Here is a 27217-nt window from a genome sequence, read left to right as displayed (position 1 = left end):
ATATGTTTTACAGAAGGATTCCATTTGGGTAACAATCTATTTAATTGAATTTTAATGCCAACACATACCACAAGTAGCTAGGCTGTCCCTTAGCATATGCAATGTTTTTGTGAAACTTTGAAAAAAAATAGCCCTTTTGGTCAGTCATAGCCTCAGGTGCAGACTTGGCAAGTCGAGGTGCCTTCCAGTGAAAGGAAAATTGTTTCTGCCTACAGCTAGACCTTGCCCTATGCCTGAACGCTCAGCTTAGTGAACACAGGATGGGCAGGACTTCAGCCCATCCTCACTCTCTCATCTGGGCATCTGTGTGTGGGGCACAAGCGGTACAGCCACGCGCAGATGCCCTGTCCAAACACATTCACCCCCTCTTAAGCAATCAACTCCTTCACCTGTCGCACTTCCTAATGTAGCCCTTAAAGGCATTTGAGTTTGATTTCTTTTGGGACCAATGATATCCCACACTGAGCACAGTGCCTGTGACACACAGCAGGGTCCAAATGAATATCTTCTCGGAGCGGCACCTGGATGGCTCAGTCAGTTAAGCATCTGATTCTTGGTTTCAGCTCAGGTCATGATCTCAGGGTTCGTGAGTTTGAGCCCGGCATCGGGCAGTGCACAGCCTGCTTGGGATTCTGTCTCATTCCTTCTCTCTCTGCCCCTCCCATGGAGTGCATGCACTCTCTCTCTCTCTCTCAAGATGAATAAATAAACTTTAAAAAAATATGTCTTTATGGAAAAGGAGGGGAGGTTAAATATGATAACCTATGTAACAATGCCCCATGCATAATTCAAGGAATGTTTATTGCATGAGTGAATGAGCTTACAGCCTAGTTATGAAAACAAGACATAAATCCCCATGTGAAATGTTTGATAACAATAAAAATTTCAGATCATAGCACAACAACTCAAGAGATGGTGCAAGGCAGCATATGAGTGTCAAATTAATTGCCAGGCAGTAATTTTTATAGGAGTTCACGAAGGTGGGGGAGATCAATTTGTGGACTCGGAGTCAGAAAACCTGGGTGGGTTCTTGTTTGTGCACTTATAAGGCATGTTTGTTCGTTCATCAAATGTGTCCCAGGCCCACATTAGTGCCAGCCTGTCTGCCAGAGTCTGGGGATGCACAGAGGAACAACACCAACTCTATAGCCTCGGGGAGCTCGCAGGTGGGGGACGACAGCCCGGCACACACACAATATAAATATGATCCTAAAATAGCATACTGTGGAGACGAGAGGGGAGGGTTCCAGGAGCTAATGCACACAGTAGGTGTGTCATAAATTGCAGCATTGTAGTGGATCCCTCTGGCTACCATCTGAGCGCATTTCTGAATAAATCTCCGCAATTCAACACCTAGTTAAGTGTCTAAAGTTCCCACCTTTTCTCCTCCCCATTTTGCTGCCTCTTTCCTTCGGTCTGCCATTAGCCTTTAAGGGTGCAGCATGCTGGCCCTTGGAGAGGGGACATTCGGCACACAGACTGCAACCAGAGGCTCGCAGTTGCAAGGGCTGGCCCACAGCATCTTCAGAACTCTCCGGAGCTTCTGTGGAGCCTGTCCTGCCGAGTCCGTCCTCGTTGCAGCCTCTCTAATCACCCTGGCAACCGTGCACCCGTAGATTCTTTGGCAACAATGCCAGTGAGGGTGAAGGGTGTTCTGTTAAACCTTCACTAGATGGGGAGAGAAATGCATGTTCTCCGAACGGTAGCACCTGGCTCTCAGTCCCCTCTCACCTCAGGGAAGGGCCAAGTGGGAAGGGACACCCTTTCCAAAGACCCTGTAGCTGAGCTCTGTGGCCCAAGACCCTGGAGAAGGAGCAGTGATACAATGGGAAGAGCATGGTCATTGGGGTCCCAAAATTGACTCCTACCTGTGTTACCTTTAAACACAGGAGCTTAGACACTTTAATCTCCTTGGGTCTCAATTCCTCTGTTTGTAAAATGGACATAATAGTACCTACCTTACAGGCTTGTTTTAAGAATGGCATGAAAGTGGAATAAGCATTTGATGAACATTAGCTGAGTACAAAACAGAGGCCCAAATGCAGTTGCCAAGATCACTGAGCAAGTTACCAATCAAAAGTGAACTGGAACCACTCTTGTCTTCTGACTCCCAATTTGGCAACCTCCCCCCACCCCCCGCCGCCCCTCACCTTCCCCCAGCCCTTCGTTTTATGGAGTATTTACCTGCCAGTTGTTGCCATCGGGCATGATGAAGACAAGGACGAGCGAGTGTGAATGGCCCAAGGTAGACTCTGCCTGCATTAGGTTGAGAATGGCAGCCTGCTAGAGGTGGATCAATGCCACTAGGCCACTATGAATTGCACCGTGTCCTCTGGCATAGCTGGAAATGCAGTATTCTAAGGAATGACACTTGGTATAAAGCAGCAACATTATGAGGTTACCGGAAGTGATGATCCTGCCGTGTTGAGCCTTGATTAGAGAGCAGGGTCTTCAAACCTGCAGTAAATACGGCCACGATCCACATCCTCCCGTGGCCTCGACTGGTCATCAATCCCAGCACTATTTTCTACTGATTCCTGGTAGGGACTCAGAATCCTTCCATGTCCTGTCAATCAGCTGGCGCTGTCATTCATTCGATAAACATTCAGGGGGTGCCTACAATGTGCTAGGTACTGAAGAATACGTCAGACGTTGCCGTGACGTATAAAGCTTACATCATATCACTCTAGATGCAATCCGCTTGCCATGCCAGGCTTCTAATCCTGCTGTGCTCCGTGCTTGGAATCAGTGCAGGATGACACAACAGGCAAAGGCTTTGAAATTAGGGAAGCCAGGGTCTGAATTTGCCTCTGCCACCACAGAAGATGCCTGTTAATGTTGTGTCCCCGGTATTCATTTTTATCTGGTAACGGGATCTTCCTGCTCTAGGGGAACTGCCTCTTCCCTGCTCCATGATGTTTGGCCCTGGGGTTGAGTCTGTGTCAGGCCTGGCTAATCATGGTACGCCTTTACCTTTACCTTTTTACCAAGGTAGAAATTAGACATGTGATCCAATCTGGGACAGGAAGTAACTTTTTTTTTCTTTTTTTTTTTTTTTTTTTTTTTGGTAGGAATTTGTATGCTTGAAACTGGGAGATAGAATATCTCTTTCTTAAGATGACATTTTCCCACCCTCCCCCCCCCCCCCCCCCAGGAAAGAAGCTTTCTGCAGTATGGCAAATGCAGGGAAGGCAAGCTACAGAGGAAAGCAAAGCGGAGAGAGAGGGAGAGAGAGAGAGAGGGAGATAGAGGTAGATCACAGACACAGTGATAGCACTGGAATCAATGAAGACCCTAGGCTGGTTGCACCCTGGACTGCCAGGTGACAACCAGCCAATAAATTCTCTTTGCCGTAAGCTGGTGATCCTGACCTCTCAGACAGAGGCGAGTGGGGTAGAGGGCAGCACTGGAGTAAGGAATAAGCATATTTCTGTACAGAGCAAGAAGGAAAAGCCAAAAGACTTCTGGAGAACAATTCGAACCGTCTCTGTACCAATAAACATTTAAAAGGAGACTGAGCGTACATCTTGTCGCATGTTTTCTTTTGAGCGTCGATCTGAAGGGAGTGCGTTCGGGGTGGTCCTGCCTCCCCTGTGGTACGCAAGTCCCCACAGGGCCTGGGATTTGTTGCTCCCATATCTTTCCTCCAGCTACTGACTGTAATATTCATCCTTTTATCTTCGTAGGGTGCATTGTGCTTTGAAAAACACTTTCATCTGCATTATCTCATTTGATTCTCAGGGCATCTGTGAAGAAGGCAGGGCTGGGATTACTATTCTCGCCTGTCAGACTGAAAAACGGAGGTTCAGGCTCTGGCATCTCAGCACCTAAAAAGAAAGACACACAGTGATGTCACAGGGAATGAGTGGCACAGATGTGGAAGGATCCCGGGATTTGGAGCCAGAAGGGTCCAGGCGTGGGTGCTGGCTCTTTTACTTCCTGGTTGTCTGACTTTGGGCAAATCACTCGGTTCCTCCCAGTCTCAGTTTCCCTGTCTGTCAGATATATAGGGATGACATTTCCCTTCACAGATTCTTGTGACTGTCTCGGGAGATGATATAGAATAAAGGGTTCATGAGCTATAAAGTGCTCCTCACCTGTCCGGGGTGGGGTTTTATGGGCAGTGGTGTGCTTAATTCAGCCGGCCTAGGCTCACAAGGGCTGTGGGGCACACCTCCCCCAACTCCACATTCAGTGACATCATTTTGCTAGCTCGAAATCAGACATGGTGAGAATATTTACACCAAGGAAATTGGCAAATGCCACAAATCAGGGCTTCGTTTATTCCTTTGAGAGTTCTGTGTTAACCAGCACAGGGACAGTGGTGGGATGGAAGGGAGGGAGAAGAGAAGGGTGTAAATATTTAAGGTGCATTATGTATTTTGAGTACACCCTTACAGCAGCTCCTATAGTATGCACAACAACTTCTGGGGGCAGATACTGACCCTACTTTATTTGTAGTTTTTTTTTTTTTTAATGTTTATTTAGTTTTGAGAGAGAGAGAAAGGAGGGGAGGGGCAGAGGGAGAGAGAGAGGGAGACAGAGTCTCCAAAGCAGTCTCTGTGCTATCAGCTCAGATCCGGACAGGGGGTTTGATCTCATGAACCATGATGATCATGACCCAAGCCGAAATCAAGAGTAGGACGCTTAACCAACTGAGCCATCCATGTGCCCCCTGACTCTACTTTATAGATGAGGTAATTAAAACAGTGCTCATAACAACTTACTCAAGAACACACAATAAATGACAGAGCAGGGACTCAAAGCCAGGTCTCACATTCTTTCTTACAGCCATGCAGCATGTCAAAGATGCACCCGTTATCATCTGTTCTTTCCTTGGCCTCCAACCTGAAATAGTGAGAGAGTACGTCCATTTCTAGGGCCACTTAACATTTGAAATCTGTGTTTGGACTTAAGTATCCTAGTCCCTAAAGAAAACTGTCCTGGAGAACGATGAGGAGTACAATACATTGAGCTGGGTGCAAGGGAATGAGTTGACTATCTCTGAGACCTACAGTTCTGGGTCTCAGTTGGGTAAATGCTTGAGAGTATTAGAAGCTAGGCAACATTGTTAGGTTGTGGCCACTTGAAGCATTTAGGCATGGAGAGGGAGAAAGTCAAGAGCACCTGGGGCCAAGTGCCAGCTCTGTCACCACCTAGCTGGGGCTCACCTCCTTCGTCTGTCAAAAGGGGAATACCAAAACGTTCCTGTTCCTTTCTATGTGGTATTGATGGAGAAAAGGATTCTGAAGGCCTCTGGAATCTATTAGAATGCATGGATGCAAGAGAATTTTCACGTGTCTCAGCTGAGAACCTTTCCTCCTGTTGCTAAGAGAGAAAGGACTGTTTTCCTTTCCTACCATCTCTTGCTCGACACCCCAGCCCAGCTCAGCGCCCCCCTTTTCCCCTTTCTATTTTTATATCTCGAGTGCTTCATATGATGATGTCCTGCATGTTTAAAACTAGATGAGGGTGTCAGGCAGGGAAACAAAAATCAAAAGGACCTAAACAAAATGAAAATTGGTTTCCTGCTTGCAAAGGTGATGGATGATGGGTGCAGGGGCCGGTGTTACCAATGCAAGCCTTTCTGCAGGTGTTGAGGGGAACTCTTTCTAGACCCAACAGGTTACCCCTGCAGGCCCTGGGCAAGACAGTTCCAGGATAGGAATGGCCAACCTTCCTTTACCCCAGATGGAGCAGAGGTATTGTAGGAGCACTCTGGAGGCCCCTGGAAGAGCCCTCTGGAGGTTCTAGAAATGATGTATATAGTGAAGATGAAATTAACACTTATTTAACACCGTAGGTGCCTTTGTCCTCTCATTTAATACTCACAATAATTTAATAAGAATATATATTATTATTTACATTTTCCAGTTGAGGAAAAGGATACTCAGAGTGGTGGGAGAAATTCACATTCAAGCTCCCAGGGTACCTGCCAAGGGGCCCTTCCCCCTACCAGACCTAGTGGAAGAGGAGAGGGCACTGTGGTTGTACTGGCCAAGGAACGGAAGGGGACTTTTATTCACCACTGTAGGAGCCTCTAATTGGTTCACCTGCTTCCACCCATGTCCCTTCCAGTCCATTGTCTGCATAACAGCCCAGGTGAGCCTTTACAAATGCAAGTGGTACTATCTCTAATCCCAGAACAATCACCTCCCTCTGAACTCCAAACTTCTGAGTCTAATCACCTTACTAAATTCCTCCCATAAGACCAGCCTCTTTCTCTACCTCCCCACCTTATCTGATACCACTAATCACCACTCTTGCTATATTCCAGCCATAGTTGGTTTCCTTCTGCTGCTCAAATGTATTCAATTCACTCCTGCCTCAGGGCCTTTGCACTTGCTCTTCTGTCTTTAATGTTTTCCCCTTCAGATCTTTTATGCCTGGCCCCTTATCATATAGGTCTCAGGTCAGCTGCCATCTTTCAGACAGTCCTTTCCTAACTGCCAACCTGATGTCTTATCCTGGTCATTTCCTATCACATGCCACCATCTGACATTAAATTATTGCCATTTATAGTGTCACAGTCGTTATTACTATCTGCTGGTGTCTTGTTAATTTACTGGTTTATTTACTGTGTCCCTGTACTAGAGAGAAAGTGTCAAGAGAGTAAGGATCACTTGCCTATCTTGTTGAAGGTCCTACCCCGACTCCACAAAATAGAGATTGGCACTTAATAAGTAAGCACACAATAAATACTTTTGAATGGGTGAATCGTGACTGAAACATGATCATCCCAGGAAAGGTGGATCTGCACTGGATGAAGGAAGAACCCCATCACTCAATGTATGTTAAGCTCCGTGCTTATCTCATTCGATTCTCACAACAATCCTGAGACAGCTCATCTGATTCCCATTTTGCAGATGAAGAAATGGAGGCTCCATCATTTAGCAGTTTGCTGATGGTCGCACAACTGAGACTGGAACCCTTGTCTGCCTGCTCCCGAGCCCACACCCTGGATCTTGGGGAGAGCAGAAGAGTGTCTCTGGGACACGGAGAGCGTGTGTCTGTTGCTGCAAAGCCTCGTGTGTGTGTGTGTGAAGACTAACGCGAGAAGGAGGCCTTGTAGAGGCACGTGCTGGCCAAGACTCCAGCGGCAGCAAGGAGGGCTCCCCCAAAGAGATCGTCATTGCCTGGCCTGAAGTCCAGGCCTCCCTGGGGAAGAGCCATTCCCAGAACGTCTGCAAGTCGTAGGCTTTTCTGTGATCGGAGAGGGGAGGGAGTCTGCCAGTGGGTACTGAGGACCTTCTCCCTCACGGTGCTCACACCCTGGCCGGGTCGGCTTTGCCACTGCTGCGGGCTCCTGCATTCTGCGCTAGGTGGCGAAATGCTGTGGGGCTCCCCTATTCGGGGGAATGCGGTAGTGATGTATAAGGTATGAAAGATGTGGCCTGCAGAGAGCCAGCACTATCTCTACTGCTGCTGCTGCTGCTGCTGCTGCTGCCGCCGCTGCTGCTGCCGCCGCCGCTACTGCTGCCGGCAGAGCTGCTGGGAGTGAGCTGAGCATCCCCCGTCCGGGATACCCAGCTCGGGCGGCAGCTCCCGCGCCCTGGCCCGACACGGACCTGCCAGCCCCAGGGAACAAAAGCGGAGCCCGGTCGCCCTCTCCTGCAGCCAGAGGATGAGTCGAGAGGGCTGAGCGGAGAGTGTGGTCCTCAGCGGCTGGAAGGTAGGAGAAGGTGTTGCGCTCGCCTGCCTCGGAGTGGGAGGCGCGGGGTGGGCGCGCCAGGGTGGGGATGGCCGGGGGACCAGCCTGTCCCGCGGGTGCTACCGGACCCGGCGAGGTGGTCTTCCGGAACACCGCACCCGCACTGCCAGCCCACCGCGGGCAGGGCGCCGTGCTCCCCGCAGCCGCGAGGGAGCCCCCTGGGTGGGAATTGGAGGCAGCGAGGGAAAAGTCTGGAGCCCGAAACCGGGCAGCGGCAGCGGCGGGTGCGGAGGGGCTGCCACGGCACTTGGAGGCGTGCGACTCGCTGCGAAAAGCGGGCGGGCGGCGGCTGCAGTGTGCGCAAAGTTTTGGGTGGCGCGCAAAGACGCAGGCGAGGGCCGCCGCGCAGAGCCGCGCAAGTTGTGGCCAGAACAGGAGGGCGACCCCCGGGGGCCCCCACGCGGACTCGCCGACACTGGGACAGGTGGCTTTCGCTCCCCCCACGCTAGCCTCGGCTGGGTTGACGCGCAGCCACTTAACCCTTGCCAGCCCGGGGGAAACAACTTCATCCTGTTGGAGGCGGCTGCACTCAGGCTGGCTGGGGTAGCGTCGAGGTTCCCCGCTCTGTCCTTTTGTGGTCTCGCGCATTTCCCCCCTCATTCTGGGTTTTCTGCGATTTTCCGTCCACTACTGTGTCCAGAAACCAGGCAGGGTGGCTGCGGGTCTTTTCCCCAGTCTGTAATTTTACCCCTCGCACCACCTGGACACATGTTTTCTCTCTCCCCCCTCAGTTTGGCTCTTTGATGCTGCCTTGAAAAATGAGATGATTAATCAATTAGGTTAGTGGCCAATTAGGCATAACCTTGTAGCAAAATAATTATGCCCGGCTCTCCGGGCTTTCACTGGAGATGAGATGGGAATCCAGCCCAGGTGGAGGGGCTGTTCCGAAAAGATATGGCTGATCAGGGAATTTCTGGGAATTTAAGATTAAAAAAATCCAAATGTGTGGTAGCGACAGAGGTTGTGGGGGCTCAGTAGGGGTGTGTGTGCGTATAAATCCCCCCCCCCCGCCCCTGAGGAAATTAACCCTTGGCTGCACAGTCTGGGTAGACTTTGCAGGCAGCGTGTTTCCAACGGCTCAGAAAAGGTGTGTCCCCTGCCTGCCAGCCCCATCCCCCTCGTCTCTGAGGGGCTCTCGCCTGTAAATCGCCTCACAGTGGCTTTTCTGCTGTTTGGGGAGGCTGAGTTCCGATGAATGCATTTTAGTTTCATGTCCGAGGAATCGCGTCGTTGCAGAAGGAGGTTCTTTTGCTGTGCCTTTCCGAGGATGCACATTTCCCCTGCTCTTGTTAAATAAAGCGGTTATTAAATGGGTGCAAATGGGAGGCAGTCTGTTTCCAGGGTTGGGAAGTTCTGCCGCTAAGCGGGGCTTCCTTTTTCTTTTTTTGGAATGACTGGCGGGGTTTGGCACTGCGGTATTACAATACAGCCATATTAAAAAGGTCTTCGGAGCTTAGAGCCCTCCACTACCGCAGCCCCATCTTCAACAGACTTCCTTTCTCAAATCCTTCTTGCCAGCAGCTTACAGGGGATTTCTAATGTGTGCCCCGTGCATTTTAATCCTTTTCTGTCTCTATTTTAAGCTTATTCTATCTGTTTATACATCTGGACCCTATATAGTGGATTTCTTTTCGGAAGGCAAACACCTAGAGCCGTTCTCAGGGCAGAGGGATTTTTTGCAACAGGTCCTAGGTCTGGGATTTCTAATAACGAGTCCCCCTGGCATTTGGTGAGCCGGGGCCCTAGTCTCTCTCCTAGTGATGTGACCACGTTGGACCAGGTGGTCTCTGACATCCCCTGCAGTGCTGACATTAGCTGGTTCTGAATTTTATGGCTTTGCTTCCTTTCTGAGTGGAGAAAGCTGGCTAGGGCTTTTGAGCAAATAGGAATCGCCCAGCTGGAAGACTGCCTCATGATACTCGTGTTCAGGGACACCTGGGAGCCATAGGCTCCACCCGCCTTCCTCAAAACGAAGGGCCACCATTCGGCCCTCTCTCTTTTCCAAGATTTGTTTTTTTCTTAAAGCTGGGCTCAGCCATTCACCTTACTGTGATCATATGTGTTGCTTAGATTCTTGTGCTTAGCAAAGGCATCCCTTCTCTTCTGAAACTGAAGCTTTTTCATTATTTTTTTATTTTCTTTTTTTTTAATTTTTTTTCAACGTTTTTTATTTATTTTTGGGACAGAGAGAGACAGAGCATGAACGGGGGAGGGGCAGAGAGAGAGGGAGACACAGAATCGGAAGCAGGCTCCAGGCTCTGAGCCATCAGCCCAGAGCCTGATGCGGGGCTCGAACTCACGGACCGTGAGATCGTGACCTGGCTGAAGTCGGACGCTTAACCGACTGCGCCACCCAGGCGCCCCATTTATTTTCTATTTAAAAATGTTCATTTACTTATTTTGAGAGAGAGAGAGAACAAGCAGGGGAGGAGCAGAGAGAAAGGGAGAGAGAGAATCCCAAACAGGTTTCATGCTGTCCGTGCAGAGTCCGACAGGGGGCTTGAACCTACAAACCGTGAGATCATGACCTCATGCTGAAATCAAAAGTCAGATGCTTAACCAACTGAGCCACCCAGGTGCCTTGAAGCTTTTTAACATAATGGGAAAGGATATGGGAGGAGAAGGAAGGGAGAGAGGAAAGAGGGATACAGAGACAGTTTAAGTCTTCGAACACAGGCAGGCAGTGGGAAAGAGGTAGGAAATATAGAGAATGGAGGAAGAAGAGGAGGGAGAAACACAGGCAGGGGAGGAAATACAGAGAGGAGGAATTCTAGTTCAGAGGAGAGAGAAACGCCCACATAAACCAGTCTTGTTTCATTACATGGCTTGAAAAAATATAGAGGAAAACCCTGAAATGCAAGAGAGTCTTTCCAGATAGACTCGCTTGGAACTCAGCTTTGACGTAAGCAGATAATTACTTATGACGTAAACATTGCACCACAGAGAGGCATTAACTCTTAGTTCTTGTTTCTTCCCGGACGGGGGGGCTGCATTTGTAGGTGCAGGGTGGGAGCTGGCCAGGGATTTGTTTGCTTAGCAGATGTACTTTGCGTAGCCCCCATAGCATACTCTTATTTGGGTCAGATTGGGGTACTTCGTTTGGACAGGCTGGGTGTCCAAACAACTTTGGAGGGGAGGTATTCCTTTGTTTTTAAATCTGTCCTTCATAGAATGGACAACTTTTTAAAAAGTGTATTTTTCATTTATTTAAAGTTGGAAGAAAAAAGATAGTAAACACTTCTTTTTACCTGCCATCTAAAACTAAGAGTAATAGGAAAATACTTCCAATTAATTTTCTCTTCTCCAGCCTCCTTGTCCCCAGTCCACACCATCCTCAGAGCCTCTGACTCATCTCCTGGCCTCCAGTATGGGCCCTCCCCAAAGTTATGACTTGATCTTTCTAAAACATAGCTTTGATCATGTTATTCACCAGATCAAAAAACATAAAAGTTTCCATGTTGCCTAAAGCATATTATTCAAATATCTGACCATAGACTTCAGAGCCTTTCATAACCTGGCTTTCTGGTTTTCTTCTACACACACACACACACACACACACACACACACACACACACGCAAATACACACCCTAACACACAACATCACACACATACACATACTCTCTCACACATGCACCCTTATACAACCTCACACATATACACACACCCTCTCACACACACACCCTTATAGAGCATCACACACATATACGTTCCCTCTCTCACACACTCTTATACAGCATTACACACACACATACACCCACCCTCTCTCACACACACACACACACACACACACACACACACCCGTATACAGCATCACACATATATACACAGCCTCTCTCTCACACACACATACACCCTCATACATCACACACTTACACACACCCTCTCACACACACCCTTACACAGCATCACACACATATACACACCCAGTCTCTCACACACACACCCTTATACAACATCACACATACACACACCCTCTCACACATACACTCCTATACAACATCACACATATACACACACCTTCTCTCTCTCTCCCATATATATAACCTTATACAGCATCACACAGTCTCACACACACAGCCTTGTACAGCATCACCATCTACATACACACATGCACACATTACTCACATCACATACACACACTGCAAACATGCCTTTTATATTTTTGCTGGCACATTCTTTATTCCTTGTCTAGTAAATATATTCCTACTCGTTTCCGTGGTGAACTCTCCGAAGGGTCACCTGAAGACTGCATCTCTTTCAATTTCCTGGAAATGGAATAACAATATTAACTGCTGTACTTCTTAATATGCTGGTGGGAATAGGAATGTTGGGTTCCTCATAGTTTTAAGCCCCATTTTCAGAGAGTGAGAGGCACCTTGTAAAAGAGAATGGAATGTTTCTCAGGTTGAAATCAACTTAGCTTGGGGTGCCGTGTGACACTGGTTGGTTTGGGAAAGGAGTGACCGTCACCTGGTGACATTTAGACTCTCTCCTTGTTAGTAAGAGCGCAGGAATCCTGTACCATTAATAGTTGCTCACTTGCTGCTTTATGAAACAGCCTTATTGTGGAGGACAGGAGACCCAGTGACACTAGACAACCTTTCAATTTATCTAGCAAAGCACATGAAGTTCCTGTCTCAAAGGGACAAGAATTAAACAAGAATGAATACCAAATAAAGAATTCATTTGTATTCATAGGTTTTAATAAATAAAAAACGATTTTTTTTCCTGAAATGAACTCTGAGCCATAGGTCTTGAGACTTCTTGTTTAATTAACGTGCAGAATATGACTTCTTCTTGTTTCAAAATGACCATTTTTTTTTTTTTTGGAAGCTTGAGCTCAGATCTTTAGTGACATTTTTTCTCCAAGCAAATATTTACAGCCGAGCTGGAAACTGACAGGAAGGAGGGTTTAAAATGAAAATGTTACCAAACTGAAGTTTACATCTGAGCGAAACACATGGTGTCACCATGGACAGAGTCCTAAGAACTCAAAATATTTGTCAATCTGTAGAACTTGAAGAAGGCAAGCTGTTTCCTTTGTTAATGTGAACTCTAAAAATGACATTTTTGTGCATGCGTTGTGGTGGCCATTTCTACCTGTCTGTTTGGTTTCTTTATGGTCATGGGACTCCAGCCATTTGTTCCTTTTCTTTATCTTCTATTCAGGATAGGGCAGACTGCCTGAGGGTCAGTCCTCATGTTTATTTCAATGTCCCTACTTGTACTTCTGCTGCTCTTCCTGCCTGGAACACCCTCCTTTTTCAAATCTCTTCCCCATCCAATTGTCTTTTAAAGCTGAGGTCAGGTGCCAAGTTCTGCATGAAGTTTTCTTAGTTAACTCTGCTGAATATTGACCAGCACCGACAGTGGTAGTTTTTAAAATCACTTTATTAATTTGTCAAGTCATATGAATAATACAAGTTACCTAGAAAAATGGGAAAATATAGAAAAATATAAGGAATTAGTAAAGATCATTTGAAATTCCCACCATGTTATCTATAACTTGTGTCTCCTTAGATCTATATCCTAGCATATATAGATGGATATAATTAAAAAAATATATTTTTTAACATTTATTTATTGTTGAGGGACAGAGACAGACAGAGCATGAGCAAGAGAGGGGCAGAGAGAGAGAAAGACAGAATCCCAAGCAGGCTCCTGGCTCTGAGCTGTCAGCATAGAGCCCCATGCGGGGCTCAAACCTGTGAACCGTGAAATCATGACCTGAGCCAAAGTCGGACGCTCAACTGACTGAGCCACCCAGGCGCCCCTCATATAATTTTATATACTCTGCCTTATTGTGAAAGCCATTTGCTTTTAATACGGTTTTTTGTTTGCTTATTTACTGCCCTTATCCCATAAACTAATCTAATAATTTAGATACTTTATATTTCCTAGGCTCCCATAATATTTATACACATATATTCACACACTGTATATACACGCATATGGGATTTTCGTCATTGACTTAAAAGATGAGATCATATATGGATTCCTTGGCATATTACATTTCTCACTTAAAACACTATGGGAAACTGTCTTCTGCCCCCCACACCCACCAGTCCTACCTCAATCAGTTGGTATCGATATGTCACTCTTTTCAATGGCTTAGTAAGTTTCAATGGTATGTATACACCACAGATTTTTCAAGCATTTCCCTACTGATGAGCATTTACTTTTGTTCCCCCAATTTTTATACACAATGCTGAAATAAGCATCCTGTACATTTATCATTATCTATTGATATACTTGAACTTCTATGAGTAGATTCACAAAATGAAGATTTCTAAGTCAAAGGATATGCAGTATTTAAAGTATTAGGAGATGGAAAGTGGATGATGGGCATTGAGGAGGGCACTTGTTGGGATGAGCGCTGGGTGTTGTATGGAAGCCAATTTGATAATAAATTCTATTAAACAAGTAAAGTATTAGGAGATGATGCCATATATCTTTCCAAAGAGAATGCAACAATTCACATTTCCATCAACATGTACAAAGTAGTCTTTTTCTTACATCTTTGCCTGGAGCAGTGTTATCGTTCACTTTTGCTAACCTGGTTAGATAGCGAGTGATAGCTTATTGCTATGTACTTTGTATTTTTCGTATGTCTACCAAGGAGGAGCATCATTTCATGTTCAATGGGCATTTAGATTTGCTTCTCAGTGGACAGCTAATTCATCTTTGTCCATTTTTCTTTTTGATGGTTTGTCTTTTTCTTATTTTATAAGGGTTTCTTTCATATTCTAGAAAGCAATCTTTTTTCTTTCATCTACACTGTATATGATTTTCTTTCCTTAGAGGTTTGATCTAGTGTTGTGATGATCTCTTTATTTGTCTGTGCCCAAACTAAACCATGAGTTACTAGACATCAATGATGTGTCTGATTCACTTCTAGGACATCACATCTAGGGCAAGACCTGAAAAAGTGTAGGTTCAGAGTACATGGTTGTAACATTGACTACACGTGTGATCTTCAAATGTATTTCATTTACCATTGAATTGTATGAAATAACATATATGTGGCATTAATAGACTGGAATGTTTCAAATGAGCTAAGCTGCAAGGTGACTAATGTTTTGGAAATATTTGTAAGTAAATTACACATTTCCCTTCTTTTTGAAATGAGTGTGACTTTAGAAATATCATGAGCATCAATTATTGTGTTGGGCTCTATGCTTCATAATCTTAAGGACTGCTTAGTGATGCAGGACTGTTTGTCCCCGTATACAAGTGGCCTGAGACCTACAGATGTGTGGATTTTAGATTCTAATATCTTTTTAAAAATACTTTTGCAATATTTTTCCTCCATGTCAGATTGGGCCGCTATGTTTTGGTACCGTCAGTTTATCTGCCTCTAAACGTAGTCCCCTTCCCTTTCTACCCATCTGTGTGTTGGCTGCGAACTAGTATGTCAGGGATCATGCTCATTGGAAATGTGGGTATGATAAGGGTCATTAAGCACCAACCAAGTCTTGGCCTGGGTGCCATTACTAAGAACAAAGTGCATCAGCCTCCAGTGAAAGTGCAACTGTGGCTGCTTAGGGATCTTTTTTGTTTCTTTTAAAAAATTTTAATGTAATTTATTGTCCGATTGGCTCCCATACAGCACCCAGTGCTCATCCCAACAAGGGAATCCCTCCTCAATGCCCATCACCCACTTTCCCCTCTCCCCCACAACCCCCTTCAACCCTCAGTTTGTTCTCCGTGTTTAAGAGTCTCTAATGGTTTGCCTCCCTCCCTATGTATAACTTTTTCCCTCCCTTCCCTTCCCCCGGGGTATACTGTTAAATTTCTCAAGATTAGGGATTTTTTGTTTCTTTGTTTCCACCTGTTTCCTGGGAAGGTGAGATTGCTCGATAAGCAAAGCGGTGGCCTGTCACCTTGATCAATTAGGATGTAGGTATGTAGCCAAGACCCTAAATAATATGGGTTAAAAGATCTTTAGAATGGTGCCAATGGAGGTTTCAGTCTTGTAAAAGTCTGAGTGAATAGGGCAGCTCTACACTGCGCAGTCATGTGGTGTCCAGGCTCCTTCTAGGTTGCTGCTTCTCCATCCCTAAGACATTGCTGTCATCATCATGACCCATGATGGTATGTCACCACATCCTCATTCAAACTGGAGGGCTGGAAGAGAGAAAAGAGGTCAGAGGAGAACCTGCCATTTCTTTTAAGGGTGTGGCCAGAACTTGCACCCATAATTTCTTTTTGCATCTTCACTCGTGGGAGAAGGGAGGCTAAGGAGTACTGTTTTTATTCTGAGTGACCGTGTGCCAGAATCAGCGTGCTATGTTAGCATATAGAACGGATGTTGGTGGATGCACTAGCAGTGTCTGTCACACCTACTCTCATCAGTCCCCGTGTCCTCTCAGCTTTCTTGCCAGATTGCCAACTCTTGAGTGCAGTTGCCTACTTTTTTCCTCACTACCTGCTGTTGTGTGGCATGTAAAATAGTTGCTCAATAAAGACAGCTGTATTTGTAATCTTTCCTCTCCTTGTTTTAGTGGTGAGAAAATGCAGGGAGGATTGTCGAGCTGGCTGATGCCACAGAGCCCAGGGACTAGAGACGTTGGGGTGTTCTCGTTGCTTTTCTTTAATTTCACACATGCCCCATGTAGTCCTCTGTGGCCCCACTCAAGGCTAATTATTCCTATTTCTTATCCTTCATTCTCAGCTCTAAGAGGTCCAGGTGAGGAGACCAAATGCTCTGGAAGCAGGTGTGTTGGCAACTCAGTGAGAGTCAAGGGGAAAATCAACCCCCCGCAAATAAGACGAGTGAACTGCCAATAATACAAGTTTGAGACTGTGACTTCCTTTGCAAAAAGGGTCTCCTGGTAATCAACAGATTGCATCTCAGCCGAAGTTTCTGCACCCCATGGGATCCCACTGCCTCTCTGATTAACACAGAAGCATCTCCTTCCTTATTCCGGACTCACTCTGGAATTGGGTTTATTTCAGCCTAATGGCTATTTCTAATGGGTTTCCCTGCTTCCGAGGCACAAATGTGATCTCTTTTATTTCACTTGGGGGAGGATTTTGATGGGTGGGGGTAATATTTAAAGATGCCATTTCTCCTTCTGGGTTAAAAACCAAATGGGAGACGAACACTGGGGTTAGACAAAGATGAAGACCGGGTCTTATTTCTGTTAAAGCTTGCTTGCGGATTGTTTGGGTTGTGTAGCCACATGAGGTCTCCTGAACTTTCTTTTTCATTTGGTCTGAGCTGGATATATGCAGGTCTCCGTTTCTGCCTGTAGGGGCTCGAGTGGCCTCGTAGGCTTGTTTCTTGGGTGAGCAGTGCATGACTCTCTCTGAGGTCAGGCAGCTTTAAAAGAGAGAAGGAAAGGAGCTGTTGTATCAATTAGGTTCTTAGTGAGAGATGACACAGTGTAAGCGGAAAGGGACATATTAATGGGTATTGGGTAGCCTACCGCATTCTAGGAGGGACCTGGGAGCCAAGCTTGGATGTGAGGACAGTTACTCAACCGCACCATGGAACTGTTAGGGTGGAGATGACACGTTGCTAGGGACTCGTGGGAGGATCTTTGTCTGAGCTGCCCCAGAAGAGTTACTCTCTGTGCACATGGCAGACGCCGGCTATCTTGCAGATTCTGTCTCCAAGTCTCATGCACGTGTGCCTGCTTGCTGTCCCAGAGCACCCTGTAGTCACTCCTGGGTCCCACTCAGAGTGTAAGGGGCACAGGCGTGCAGCTGGGATTGTGCTGACAGGGTCTATGGCATATCTGCTGTGGCCACATACGATTGAGCTCCTCTCTGGATTTCACCTGAAAGATAAATCGGCTCCTTTCCTTTAAGGAGAGGTGAAGGAAGTGTGGCTGCCCTGCTCTTCCCTTCTGGCACTGGAGTGCCAGTGGGCAGTAAGCCTTCCCCTTGAACACCACGCACTTGCTTACAAACCCTCAGGGGCCACCGTGGCCTTCAGGATAAAACTCAAACTCCTTAGCGTGGCAGAGAAGCCCCTCCTCGGTTTGTACCCTGTCTTTCGGCCTCATTCCTCTCCTGTCCTCTTTCTGTTTGCTATCTGGCTTTCTGTTCTGGGTGCAATCCATTCTGGATTGCTGGGAAGACTCTTGAGCAGTCCTGTGCTCTCCCATGTCTCCACGTCTCTCTGCCTGCTGTGTTCCTCTCCCCGCACCATGAGTACAGGGTCCTTCATGCCCCCCTTCATTTAGCAGACTTCTCCCTACTCTTCAAGACTGAGGCACCATTTCCTCTGGGAAATCTTTTTTGTCTCCTAGATTGGATGAGGTATCCTTGCTGGATATGCCCAAAGCACCCAGCAAGCACTTCTGTCACTGCACCTAATATGTGGCCCCTCATTTATCTGTCTGAGTGCAAGCTGCCCAGGAGAATGATCTTTATCTTTTATCTCTGTGTCCTAGTAGCTGGCACAAGGCCTGGTACATAGTGGTCATGCAAATGAATAAAAGAACGAAGGATCCCTGTCTGGTGAGGGACATGGGCTTCAAAGTTGTAATCTGACTTTGCCACCGTGTAGTTACGTAGCTTTATTATCATTTTTTTAACGTTTATTTATTTTTGAGACAGAGAGGGACAGAGCATGAACGGGGGAGGGTCAGAGAGAGGGAGACACAGAAGCTGAAACAGGCTCCAGGCTCTGAGCTGTCAGCACAGAACCCGATGCGGGCTCGAACTCATGGACCGCGAGATCATGACCTGAGCCGAAGTCGGCTGCTTAACCGACTGAGCCACCCAGGCGCCCCAGGTAGCTTTAGACAAATTAAACATCACAGAGTTGTTGTACAAAGGCTAAATAAACTAATGCATGTGAGGTGCTTAGAATGAAACACATAGTAGACACTCAATAAAATTTGGCTGTCCTTTTGGTTATATGATAATCATTATAATTGCAGGTGTTCAGTGACCGGTAGTGATCACTAGCACACTTTGTAGAGCAAAGTGTAAAGTGGTGATCTGTGACATTTCCTGCCTCCTGTAGAACAAACCCCCCCCCCCCCGCCCCACAATACTTTGCAACCTCCAGTGGATTGAGAGGAAGAGTGAAACTAGACAGAAATTAACAGAAGTTACCATCAGGGAGAGTCACTTACAGAGCAGTTCAGTGACAGTGTGAGAGAATGTCTCCTGACAACAGGTTTCAGCAATTGCACTGCCACTAGGATTTCCTAACAGTTCCTTCTCCTTTACATACTTTGCTCTAGAATTTTTTCCTAAAAAAAAAAAAAGACACTGAGGTGACACTGAAAACAGTGTCAAAGCTTCAGTGAAGGTCAAACATTTTCCAAGGGATTGCCTGGAAGCACGCATCCCGCTGTGTTATCTCTGTGAGTGTGCAGTGTTAAGACAGTCGGAGCATCAAGCTGATGTCGAAAACCAGCTTGGAATATGGCAAATGTCTTCTTTGTGCCAAACTCCTGGCACAGTGTCTTTCTTACACAGAGTAGATACCTTTCCATCTATGTGTGTGCAAAATACCTTCTCTTTCTCTCTTTTCCTTGTGGGTCCACACTCATTCCACACTAAATACAACCCAGCAAACATTTATTGAACCCCTACTGCATGCAGGGAATTCTACTGATTCCCCCTTGCACTTGTTTCTACCACCACATTAATATTATTGATTTATTAGGAATAAAGACTTGTGTCAAAAGGAAATGTTTGTTGGGGCGCCTGGGTGGCGCAGTCGGTTAAGCGTCCGACTTCAGCCAGGTCACGATCTCGCGGTCCGTGGGTTCGAGCCCCGCGTCGGGCTCTGGGCTGATGGCTCAGAGCCTGGAGCCTGTTTCTGATTCTGTGTCTCCCGCTCTCTCTCTGCCCCTCCCCCGTTCATGCTCTGTCTCTCTCTGTCCCAAAAATAAATAAACGTTGAAAAAAAAAATTAAAAAAAAAAAAGAAAATGTTTGTCATTGACATCTACTGTTTTTAAGAGGACCGCATAAAAGAAAATATTTGTATTGCTCGTTTCTATAGAAATATTTCTTGTAACTGGGCCTGAATGGAAGCAAAGTCAGAAGCACATTGACCAGGAAGGAGTATGGAGACCAAGGACCCGTCCTAGTTTGATGTTTGACCTTGAGCATGTTTTTTTTATGTCTTTGGGTTCTGGGTTTCCAGTGATTATTAAGGACCTTTCCAGCCCTAATACAATACGATTTCTTAAAAAGTGTAAAAGGAACATAACAAAATTTGGATTTGCTGTCCAAATATGGAAAGTGTAGTGGATCTGGAATTAGAAGCCTTGGTTTGAACTGTGACATTGACATTTGACTTGTGTGACTTTGAGCTTAATCTCTCAGCCTCCCCAAATTCTTCTCTGTGAAGTGGGGTGCTGTCTCTCACCTTTCTTGCTTCATAGAATTGCCACGAGGCTTCAAAGAGGTGATGCATGTGAAAGAGAATTATGAATGACAAGGGACTGGACGTACACATATAAGCTATTATTACCATTAATAATCATCTTGATTTCAGTATTTTACTCCAACCAACACTTTTGCATTTTGCCTTCTGGGTTGTTTGAAGGGAACATCATCTTTCATCTTTTTTACCCCCGAAGCGATCAGGGGATTTTTCAAAGGAGTGGGTGCTGTGTCCTCTGCGTGTCTTTCTGACCAACACCCGTCTTGGGCCCCAGAGCTTGTCTGAGTGCATAATGTTTCATTTATTGGCCTGAAAGGAGGCCATTTGTTCCCTGCTAAATGAGCTGTTACTGTGTGCCTCTGTCCCCTAGACACCTGGGGCTGTGTTCATGGGAGTATCCAGCCGTGGATCTCAGGAGCCTTTTTGAAAAGTTTATTAGAAGAAGGGAGAAAACATTTCTCAGCAGGTTGTACCCTCCGTCACAGGATTCGGCTCATTAGTCAGAGCAGAGTGGGTTACCTGGAGGTGGGAGGGCAGGTCTGCCGGCCTTGGCTCCTGCAGGCACTGCCAGGTTGGGGGGGGGGGTGGGTTGGTGGAGCAAAGGGAGGCACAGGCCTCCCGACAGCCCCTCTCCGGCCTTTCTGCCCCCCCTACCCCACAGGTGGCTGATTAGCTCTAATTGGCCAGTATACTGCTGTCCGTGGTTTGGAGCAGCTTAACTAAGCTTGCCTCCAGGGGCACTTTGGCCCCAGGTCTGACCCAATCTCTTGACCTCTAAGGCAGAGATCCCTGTCTCAGACTGGCTTTCTGGGCGCTGTCCACCATGAGTAGCCTGGCTCTGAGAGCTGTAGGCGCACCTTCTATCCAGATTGTGGTGGCTGGATCCGCCCAATAGGGACCCAGCCGCCCCATCAGCCCTTTATTTGGGTGTCTGGCTGACTCAGGTTAAGTTCAGTGGGAGGATGCTGCTCTTTGAACTGTGCCAGGTGTTGGGCATCTCAGTCCTGGGTCGTCTGTGACATCCCATGGGCACAGACTGATTCCCCAGTAAGGGGAGGGGGTGTGGGGGGGAGACTGAGAGAAAGGATTTTGTCACACCCACCTCATCCACCCCTCTGTCTATACACACCCCACACACTCTCCATGTGGAGGCATGGTTAATGACCCAGGCGGGACTAGAATTCAGGGCCCCCACCCTGGGAAAGAATATGTGTCTGTCCCTGAAGGAACCCTGCCTCCTTATCTCTTCACCCTCACAGCCTAGGTGCTCAGAAAATCCTTGCAAAAAAAAAAAAAAATTGACGAGGGCCTCAAAATAGGATGTTTTCATGGCCAAGCCCTTGACATGCTGGGTTCGAATCCTGGTTCTACAAGTTGCTTAAACTATCCAACTCTCATCAGGCTGTGAAGCGTCTCCAAAGTTCAGTTTGTACTGCCCTAAAATGAGGATGGTCGTAACTGGAACCACTTCACAGGGTGCTTGTGGGCATTGAATCAAGGGAGCCCTTGGCCCAGGGTAACATTTCATTGAATGTGGGCGATTGTCGTTTGTAATTAGCTGCCTAACCCTCCAACCCTCACAGAGATGTAGTTGCGGAGGCTTGGGGGAGGGGCGTAGGCTGGTCCACCCGGAAACAGCTAATTATGGAGACAAGGCCGTCCTTGCTGTCTTCCTGTTCCCCTGAGATCCAGATCTGAGAAGCAAGTCTTAGAGTTTTCCTTCAGCCAGATAAACACCTCTTGTCCATTTCTTCGAGGTCTTGGCCCTACAGATTCCAGGAACCCCACAGATATGGGACTTGGTTAAGGTCAGAGGCTCTGGAGTGAGTCATTCAGAGCTCAGGGTCCCGCCTCTGTATCTCACTCTCAGAATGGTACCTGGCAAATCTCAAATCTGAGGGTGTTACTTCCTCTGCCTCAAGCCCTCAGTGGCTCCCCGTTGCCTCGGGATGAAGCGCAAACCTTTCCCATCCCTGGCCTTCTTTGATCAGCCTGGGCCACCGAGGCCCAGGGAATCACTTGCAGGTCCTTGTGCGTGCTATGCTCTTGTGTCCTCCTGAACCGTTGCATATCTGGGACATGTTTTGTTGAATGAATGGTGCTGAGACACTTGAACTTCTTCCAGCTTTCCAGAGCTGTAATTCTAGCACTCCCGGGGAATAGACAGATGGGCCCAGCAGGATGAGGGCCCCTGCCTTCCATGGCTGCCCGGCCCCTGCCCTGACCACCCTTGGCCTTCTCCCGATGGCTGAGCCTGCAGCCTGCTGGGTAGGCTTTTCTGCCCCTTTAGGACTGTTTTCCCCTCAGTGTGAAATTTCAGTTTTTCAGTCCTGTGTCTGTGCCATGCCTCTGAGCACCCTGCATTATCCCCATTATGTCACCTATCACAGGGTACTGGGGCCCTGTTTACTTGTCTGGAAGCAGCAGGAGGCGTGACCACATCCGTTTTGCTCCCCATTGTAGCTCCAGTCCTTGGCAGTAGGGAACCAATATATATTTGGTACAGGAACGAAAGAATGAATAGCTGTGGGGTTGGAGCAGTGGCACAGAGGCAGACAGGGAGAATGTGTGGGCCTGAGTCCTGGCACATCTGACGTTTCTAGCTCGGCTGATGGTAAACATCAGCCTAGCCTTTATTTTTCTCATTATGTTTAAAACCCACCAGTTGCCCAATAGTATAATTTTCTAAGTGGTTTCATTTCAGCTCTGCTAATTGAAGAGAACCAAGCTCTTTTTGAAGGCTTACTTTGTGTGTGGCTGTCACTGGTGAGAGTCGAGACTGGTTGTCAATCACTGACAATAGCGTGCCTTTCTGGAATAATTTAAGTTTAGGTCTTTCTTTCACTCAGGCATTCATACCCTGTTACATGTTTTCATACTGAGCTGAGAACAATCTGGGGTGAGAAACTGTCATGTGTTCCAGGAACTGAAATGGAGATTTCTTTTGAGATTTCAAATTCCTCTGGTCTGTGGCTCACAGTAGCTTGGGGGGAAGATTACAGGTTTGGGAGTCAGACCTCCTGGAAGCCAGGTTCCAATATGCTGCCTCCCTACCCGCTTCGCCAGCCAGGTGAAGTGACTCAGTTCCAGAGACTATCTCCTGACACAATTAAAGGGGGTGTGAATACTTTGCACCAGAGATTATCGAGAGAATTAGTGAGATAATGAAAAGACCTGGATAAGAGCAGGCACTTTGGAAGCAGGGGAACTTCCTGCCAGGTCCTCATACTGCACACAGCTTACAGTAGTATCTCATTGCAGACAGGGTTCCAGAGGGGGGGTCTGTATGGTCACTGGGCACGCCCCGGGGGATTAGGCAGACGTGTGTTCAAACCCCAGCCCTGCCTCTTCCCTCGGCAGCAGCTGGGAGAATGAGTAAATCGCGTGCAGCTAGAATTTCTTTACTATAAATTAGGGAGAGCGATACCTACTCAGAAGTTGTTACGGAGACTGAAATTATGTGAACTATCACCATAGTCAGTACTCAGTAAATGTCAGCTCCTTTCTCCTCCTCCTCTCCACACTTCAATCCATGTATTTTGTGTTAGGAGGATGGAGAGAGAAAGAGAGACGTGATTAAGAAAATGGTCCCTTAGGAGCACCTGGGTGGCACAGTCAGTTAAGTGTCCAACTTGGTTTCAGCTCAGTTCACAATCTCACAGCTTTGTGGGGTTGAGCCCACATCAGGCTCTGTGCTGGCAGTGCATTGCCTGCTCGAGATTCTCTCTCCCTCTCTCTCTCTCTGCCCCTCCCCCACTTGTGCTGTGTCTGTCTCAAAATAAATAAAACTTAAAAAAAAAAAAAGAGGGGTGCCTGGGTGGCTCAGTCGGTTAAGCGGCCGACTTCGGCTCAGGTCATGATCTCGCGGTCCGTGAGTTCGAGCCCCGCGTCGGGCTCTGTGCTGACAGCTCAGAGCCTGGAGCCTGTTTCAGCTTCTGTGTCTCCCTCTCTCTGACCCTCCCCTGTTCATGCTCTGTCTCTCTCTGTCTCAAAAATAAATTAACGTTAAAAAAAAAATTTAAAAAAAAGAAAAAAGAAAATGGTACCTAAATCCTGCTTCACATTAAAGATGCAAGAATACAAGCATTTGCATGGCGTTCTTAGCCACACCTACCTGCAACTTGCTCATTTGTTCCATAGATATTTATTGAGTACCCACTGGGTGCCACGTATGGTTGTAGGCAGCGGGGTACAGAAACACAGAAAACAGTAAGTCTGCTTTGATGGTGCTTATATCCAGTGAGAGATGGATAATAAACAAGTAGACGATATAATGTCATAAATAGTACAGGCGAAGAGAAATAAAGCAGGGAACAAAGAATTTGTTATTATATATGAATGGTGGGGGGCAACTGCTCTGAGGAGGAAACATTTGTGCGGAGCCTTTGTTCGTGCTGTTCCCTGCACCTACATGCAGTGCCATCCCTGCACTTGTTACTCTCCATCTTTCAGGACCATCCTATTCATCAAAATTCCACTCAGACATCACCTTCTCCGAGTGCCGCTTCTGCTCACCTACTGAGGCAGAGTTAGGCTCTCTCTTCTGTGCTCCCGCAACACCTTATACTTCATCAGGCTATACTTCCCATGTTCAACATGCTTCTCCTCCATTGGACTCAAGCTCTTCAGGGTCACAAGCTCTTCTTCCTTTCAGCTTTGATGTGGGGCACAGTGCAGAATGAGTTCCTTGATGGTTCACAAGGGAGTCATGGGGGCAGTGGGTCGACTCAGATGTCAGCACATCCTGGCCATGCTCAGGAGTGGCAGGTAGGAGGCTGCAGTTTGTCCTGGGGAAGCCCACTCAGCAAGGGGATGTGCCCTTTGCTCTCCAAGCTAAGCATGCTCTTTCTCAGACAGGGTGGTCATCACAGAGCACAAAGTAAACTCTGTTTCAAACCTTGTGGTTGGAAATCATCTTGCTCAATAATATAATCGTTATACAGTGCCGGTGTAGGACCTCGAGCTCATGGTTTGCACCTCCATCCAGCCTTCCTCTCCTCACACCTCCGTTGCCAAGTCTGCCATCTTGTTTCTCACCCACTTAACTTGCCCAGTCCCACTCTGCTTCTCCCTTCCCCTCCCTGCTGTGTGGTGGATGGGTGAGCTCTCCTAAGACCCAAGTTCAGTATCTGGCTTTGCCAGTTGTCATATATATGGCCTGGGCCCAATCAGCTCCCTTTGCTAAATCTCAAGTTCATTACCTTTGAAGTAGAACTAATCCTCCTGTGCTCTGCCAAAGATACAAAATGTTACGGTAATAACGTTATAAATTAAAATATCCTAAGGCAAGGGTGACTGGATAGCTCAGTTGGTTAAGCCTCGGACTCTTGGTTTCAGCTCAAGTCACGGTCTCACAGTTCCTGAGATCGAGTCCCACATTGAATGCAGAGCCTGCTTGGGTCTCTCTCTCTCTCTCTCTCTCTCTCTCTCTCCATCTCTCTCTGCCCCTCCCCCACTCTCACACTCTCAAAATAAGTAAAGTAAAACAAATAAAAATATTCTAAGGCAATATATGAGCTGAGCTACAGGTGAAAAACCCCCAAATTTCACTTCTAGCCTCTCCAACCAACTGGCTGTAGCAGTTCACTCACTGTCTCTGGACTGTTTCCCCAAATACACGATAGAGTTGACAAAGACAACTAACACCTACTGAATCATTGCACGTGCCAGGCACTCTTCTGAGTGTTTGACCCTCCTCACTATAATCCTGTGAACTTGCTACTATAGTCACCCCTGTTACACAGCTGAGGACACATTGGCACAGAGGTTACGTGACTTGCTCACGGTCACATGCTTAATAAGGGACCGAAGTGGGATTCAAACCCAGTCTATCTGGCTCTGGAGCCCACAGTTTTAACCATCACATCATATTGCCAACCAAGATGCTGTAATTCCTACCTGGCAGAGCTGTTGGGAGATGCAGAGAGATTATATGGAGAGGATCTATGCTATTGTAGACATCCAATCAATATTAGCATGATTGTGTTACACCTCTTCAGAGCTTAGCGCAGCCTAAGTTTAATAAACACTTACTTTGTTGCTGCATTTGGTTGTATGTCTGCTTCCCATTCAGCTGTGATTCTCAGGATCAGGCACTTACGTGGAGATGCTGCCTTCCTGCAAACCTGGGTGTCATAACATACCAGGACCTTCTTAAGAATCCTTCTAAGAGGGTGCTGCTTTGTCCTTTGTATTGGTTCTTTGTCAGTGGTTGAGGCTTTGGAGGGAGCTGAACGTTAAATAAGGAGTTGGGTTTTGTTGTAGAGGTCAGTCCGTTCTGAGCACAAGGAAGGTGGGGTCGGGTCTGCAATTTTCTCTGGCTCCGGGAACAAATACCCCGCCTGCTCCTCTAAGCTGGAGAGTCTCGAGAGATGTGGGGATTGGTGGTGACCTCCAGCCCGCTGGCGATTACACAGAAAGCTGAGAGCAGTGTTTAAAGTCTTCTCGCCATTTTGCTCTCCCTTTAAAAATTAAATGCCTGACACCGAGGTGTTTTATTCCCAGTCCAGCTGGCCTTTAAGTGGATGGCTTGGAAGTGAGAATGCCTGATGACCTTCTGACCTTGGGAGTTTCCAAGGGTGGGAAATGGCACCAGAAGGGAGAGTGACCTCATTCTTTTTGTCAACTTAATGAAAAAGAAATGAAAGCATCAGTCTTGATGACTGAGTTCCACAGTGAGGGAGCCACGGGAAGGCTCCAGGAGCAAGGATATGGTGGGGAGTTCTGGACCCGGCAGGACTGGGAGGTGTGTAGAGTCTGAACAGCACCACGAAATGGGCACTGGACCTGGAAGGGGAAGACCTGGGCTCTAATCTCAAGTCTGCCACTAACTGACTCTGTGGTTGTGGGTAAGTTACTGACCCTTTAAATGAAGGTATTATACTCCATGTTTCATATGTAAAGAGTGTAATGAAGTTGTTAAAAGCAAGCCTTGGAGTGAATGCTAGTTGTACCGCTTACTGCCTGGGTGATTTGAGTAAGTTAACTTACCTCTCTGAGCCTCGGTTTTCACACCTGTGAACTAAAGATCTCGGAGTCCATGCCGTTGTTCATCCTGCGCTTAATATGCCCCCATAGCTCCCTTTCCACCCTGATCTCTCATCTCTGCCTGGTCACATCCTCCTTTGGAATTCAGACCGAATTTC

The 27217-nt window shown here is 47.0% G+C and overlaps 1 protein-coding gene and 1 long non-coding RNA gene across 17 annotated transcripts in view; one reads left to right on the top strand and one right to left on the bottom strand.

The window, feature by feature from the left end:
- Window positions 1-3470: 3470 nt before the first annotated feature.
- Window positions 3471-5275, bottom strand: LOC109502351. The gene is made up of 3 exons (XR_002160913.2): window positions 5172-5275; window positions 4728-4848; window positions 3471-3827 (listed from the first exon to the last, which is right to left on the bottom strand). It is a non-coding gene; the product is annotated as an uncharacterized LOC109502351 (long non-coding RNA).
- Window positions 5276-7389: 2114 nt separating this feature from the next.
- DAB1 (DAB adaptor protein 1) overlaps window positions 7390-27217 on the top strand; it is a 1138205-nt gene continuing 1118377 nt past the window's right edge. For 5 of the 16 annotated variants that reach the window (XM_023258748.2, XM_023258752.2, XM_023258757.2 and 2 more), the window contains exon 1: window positions 7409-7672. The gene's annotated coding sequence lies outside the window, so the exon portion shown is untranslated. Of the gene's footprint in view, window positions 7673-27217 lie in introns of all 16 variants that reach the window. The other 11 variants (XM_023258751.2, XM_023258753.2, XM_023258754.2 and 8 more) reach the window with 5 other exon arrangements.

The sequence above is a fragment of the Felis catus genome, chromosome C1 (genome assembly GCF_018350175.1).
Source record: "Felis catus isolate Fca126 chromosome C1, F.catus_Fca126_mat1.0, whole genome shotgun sequence".
Lineage (NCBI taxonomy): Eukaryota > Metazoa > Chordata > Mammalia > Carnivora > Felidae > Felis > Felis catus.
Note: the sequence above shows the minus strand (reverse complement) of the source record. Positions and strands in the feature narration are given on the sequence as shown.